Here is a 5,000-nt window from a genome sequence, read left to right on the forward strand (position 1 = left end):
TTATGAGCCAAAGGTGCACCCTGACGTGGCAAATCAGATGATGCCGCAGTCATTTACTTACGATAATCACAATCAACAAACCAGCCCCCCCCCCCCCCCGAAAACACCTTTCCTTACAACAATGTGTGCCTTAACCTAACCCGTATTGTGCCTTAACCTAACCCGTATTGTGCCTTAACCTAACCCGTATTGTGCCTTAACCTAACCCATATTGCGCCTTAACCTAACCCATATTGCGCCTTAACCTAACCCATATTGCGCCTTAACCTAACCCATATTGCGCCTTAACCTAACCCATATTGTGCCTTAACCTAACCTATATTGTACCTTAACCTAACCCATATTGTACCTTAACCTAACCCATATTGTACCTTAACCTAACCTATATTGTACCTTAACCTAACCTATATTGTACCTTAACCTAACCTATATTGGGCCTTAACCTAACCTATATTGGGCCTTAACCTAACCTATATTGGGCCTTAACCTAACCTATATTGGGCCTTAACCTAACCTATATTGGGCCTTAACGTAACCCACGTTGCGCCTTAACCTAACCTATATTGTACCTTAACCTAACCCATATTGTACCTTAACCTAACCCATATTGTACCTTAACCTAACCTATATTGGGCCTTAACCTAACCTATATTGGGCCTTAACCTAACCTATATTGGGCCTTAACCTAACCTATATTGGGCCTTAACGTAACCCACGTTGCGCCTTAACGTAACCCACGTTGCGCCTTAACGTAACCCACGTTGCGCCTTAACGTAACCCACGTTGCGCCTTAACGTAACCCACGTTGCGCCTTAACCTAACCCATATTGCGCCTTAACCTAACCCATATTGCGCCTTAACCTAACCCATATTGCGCCTTAACCTAACCCATATTGTACCTTAACCTAACCTATATTGTACCTTAACCTAACCTATATTGTACCTTAACCTAACCTATATTGGGCCTTAACCTAACCTATATTGGGCCTTAACCTAACCTATATTGGGCCTTAACCTAACCTATATTGGGCCTTAACCTAACCTATATTGGGCCTTAACGTAACCCACGTTGCGCCTTAACGTAACCCACGTTGCGCCTTAACGTAACCCACGTTGCGCCTTAACGTAACCCACGTTGCGCCTTAACGTAACCCACGTTGCGCCTTAACGTAACCCACGTTGCGCCTTAACCTAACCCATATTGCGCCTTAACCTAACCCATATTGCGCCTTACCCTAACCCATATTGCGCCTTAACCTAACCCATATTGTGCCTTAACCTAACCTATATTGTACCTTAACCTAACCCATATTGTACCTTAACCTAACCTATATTGTACCTTAACCTAACCTATATTGTACCTTAACCTAACCTATATTGTACCTTAACCTAACCCATACTGCGCCTTAACCTAACCCATATTGCGCCTTAACCTAACCCATATTGCGCCTTAACCTAACCCATATTGCGCCTTAACCTAACCCATATTGCGCCTTAACCTAACCCATATTGCGCCTTAACCTAACCCATATTGCGCCTTAACCTAACCCATATTGCGCCTTAACCTAACCCATATTGCGCCTTAACCTAACCCATATTGTACCTTAACCTAACCCATATTGTACCTTAACCTAACCTATATTGTACCTTAACCTAACCTATATTGTACCTTAACCTAACCTATATTGTACCTTAACCTAACCTATATTGGGCCTTAACCTAACCTATATTGGGCCTTAACCTAACCTATATTGGGCCTTAACCTAACCTATATTGGGCCTTAACCTAACCTATATTGGGCCTTAACGTAACCCACGTTGCGCCTTAACGTAACCCACGTTGCGCCTTAACGTAACCCACGTTGCGCCTTAACGTAACCCACGTTGCGCCTTAACGTAACCCACGTTGCGCCTTAACGTAACCCACGTTGCGCCTTAACGTAACCCACGTTGCGCCTTAACCTAACCCATATTGCGCCTTAACCTAACCCATATTGCGCCTTACCCTAACCCATATTGCGCCTTAACCTAACCCATATTGTGCCTTAACCTAACCTATATTGTACCTTAACCTAACCCATATTGTACCTTAACCTAACCTATATTGTACCTTAACCTAACCTATATTGTACCTTAACCTAACCTATATTGTACCTTAACCTAACCCATATTGCGCCTTAACCTAACCCATATTGCGCCTTAACCTAACCCATATTGCGCCTTAACCTAACCCATATTGCGCCTTAACCTAACCCATATTGCGCCTTAACCTAACCCATATTGCGCCTTAACCTAACCCATATTGCGCCTTAACCTAACCCATATTGCGCCTTAACCTAACCCATATTGCGCCTTAACCTAACCCATATTGTACCTTAACCTAACCCATATTGTACCTTAACCTAACCTATATTGTACCTTAACCTAACCTATATTGTACCTTAACCTAACCTATATTGTACCTTAACCTAACCTATATTGGGCCTTAACCTAACCTATATTGGGCCTTAACCTAACCTATATTGGGCCTTAACCTAACCTATATTGGGCCTTAACCTAACCTATATTGGGCCTTAACGTAACCCACGTTGCGCCTTAACGTAACCCACGTTGCGCCTTAACGTAACCCACGTTGCGCCTTAACGTAACCCACGTTGCGCCTTAACGTAACCCACGTTGCGCCTTAACGTAACCCACGTTGCGCCTTAACGTAACCCACGTTGCGCCTTAACGTAACCCACGTTGCGCCTTAACCCAACACACGTTGCGCCTTAACCCAACACACGTTGGGCCTTAACCCAACACACGTTGGGCCTTAACCCAACACACGTTGGGCCTTAACCCAACACACGTTGGGCCTTAACCCAACACACGTTGGGCCTTAACCCAACACACGTTGGGCCTTAACCCAACACACGTTGGGCCTTAACCCAACACACGTTGGGCCTTAACCCAACACACGTTGGGCCTTAACCCAACACACGTTGGGCCTTAACCCAACACACGTTGGGCCTTAACCCAACACACGTTGGGCCTTAACCCAACACACGTTGGGCCTTAACCCAACACACGTTGGGCCTTAACCCAACACACGTTGGGCCTTAACCCAACACACGTTGGGCCTTAACCCAACACACGTTGGGCCTTAACCCAACACACGTTGGGCCTTAACCCAACACACGTTGGGCCTTAACCCAACACACGTTGGGCCTTAACCCAACACACGTTGGGCCTTAACCTGCTCTGTAATTGTCATACGACGCGTTAAATTAGTGTGGTGTTGCCTAACTGCAACCCCCGCAATATAGTTTGCTACTCGCACTGCCTGGTCCCCAGAGTATCGCTTCATGTTAAACACCTTGCAGCTATACACTGTAATGCGGATGGCAGCAGGACGTACATGCTCAATGCCCTTCGCAGTTGTTCATTGGCATTTGCATGGCGAAGCACAGCCTACGTTGTGGTACGGCGTGTGTCAACTGTCCGCTGATGTTGTACGTCCAAATCACACACTGTACTGCACATTGGTCCTCATGTACTGAATGATACATCGTGGTACATGTGTGACCGTACCACGACTGCGCCAACAACGGCGAACCATACGGTCCAAATATTGTGCACTCAGCTACGTGTCGTCTCCCTATAAGAGCTGGATTGCAGTATGGTATGCCGTGGATGGCGATCAGCATGAGCCGTCTGTTGATGTAGTGGCGCGTGTTGTCAGACGTAGTCGTCTCTTCTCACACACCGTGATAGCATGGTGCACTGCGTTCCACATCTGCGACATGCGACAGAGGCCGGTTGACAGTCGTTCGCGCAATGGACATCGCATACGTACGGGGGCCACCTTCCACGTGTTCGCGAAGCGTGCACATGTTGTTGCGTGTATGTGGGCAGACATAGTGTGTCGTGACACCTGACACAGGCATGCAACAATCGTTGAATTTGCAAATGGCGATGGACGTCTACGTTTGCTGGTGACGTTACGCAAATGAACAACTGGTAAACGGTTGTGGTGCGGTTGTTCTCGCTAGAGGTGAATCAGTGATGGCGACGATCGGTTGAGCTACCAACCGGTTGTTTCAGCGATACCCACCATGCCCACGAACGTGAATGGCATGTGGGTGTGAAGCGATACGCGGCGGTGGCTGGGTGGGACCGTCCCCGGCCGGTGAGGGGGGGCCTCCCGGCGTGCTGGCCGCGCGGTGCGTGGGCGCACGCGCTACAGCCGGCTGGTGGGGGCGGCCAGTGGCAGGCGCGCCGGCCGACGGAGGCGGCAGGCGGCGCAGCTGCGCGCCGGCGCACCCTGCACGCGGCGCCGTGCGGCCAAAGTAGGTCCTCGCGGGCCCGGTGCGAAGCGCGGTGGACATCTGCAGTGTGCTGGTCCGATTGAGGACTGTGTGCGCTGAGGATGCGCCGCCGCCCGGCGCTCGGCGCCGCGACGCCGTCTGCTGCTCGGTCGCCTCTGCGGTTCTCGCAGGTGGTTTGTATCGCAGCTGTGCGGACGTGTTGGCGCGTGCGCTGTGCTGGGAGAGTTCGCTTCGGCACCCAAGTGGGGCTTTTGTCCTTCTGTGGCGCTGGCGTTGGAGCTGCCGGCCACCGTAGGTGGCGCGTGTTGTCTCCCGCCGGCAATGCCACGACAGCACGCTCCCGGGCCTCTGTCGGCAGCGGCAAGCTCAGTTGGGAGCACGGGTGGTCGCACCTAAAGCGTCTACTCGCCAAACTCCGGGCGATTGCGCCTCTCTCGAACCCGACCAAGTACTTAGGACGGCGCTGCGCGCCGCCGGGACCTGAGAGGGTTTCGAGGTGTATTGTGCAGGGGAGCTCAGCCTCCTCCTGTTTGCAGAATAATTGAGCGGACGCTTGCGTGTTCGCGCGGGCCCCCGGGACACACTCCCGGGCGGCCGGCTGCTCAGCTCTAGTTGACGCAGCTCCCTGGTTGATCCTGCCAGTAGTCATATGCTTGTCTCAAAGATTAAGCCATGCATGTCTCAGTACAAG

General features: G+C 50.5%; 1 non-coding gene across 1 annotated transcript in view; it reads left to right on the forward strand.

Moving 5' to 3' along the window:
* The first annotated feature begins 4,931 nt into the window (after nucleotides 1–4,931).
* The window catches only part of LOC124585597, a 1,910-nt gene continuing 1,841 nt past the window's right edge, over nucleotides 4,932–5,000 (forward strand). Inside the window, exon 1 of the ribosomal RNA XR_006974890.1 lies at nucleotides 4,932–5,000. This exon is cut by the window's right edge and continues 1,841 nt beyond it. This is a non-coding gene — a ribosomal RNA (small subunit ribosomal RNA).

The sequence above is a fragment of the Schistocerca americana genome, unplaced genomic scaffold (assembly GCF_021461395.2).
Source record: "Schistocerca americana isolate TAMUIC-IGC-003095 unplaced genomic scaffold, iqSchAmer2.1 HiC_scaffold_502, whole genome shotgun sequence".
Lineage (NCBI taxonomy): Eukaryota > Metazoa > Arthropoda > Insecta > Orthoptera > Acrididae > Schistocerca > Schistocerca americana.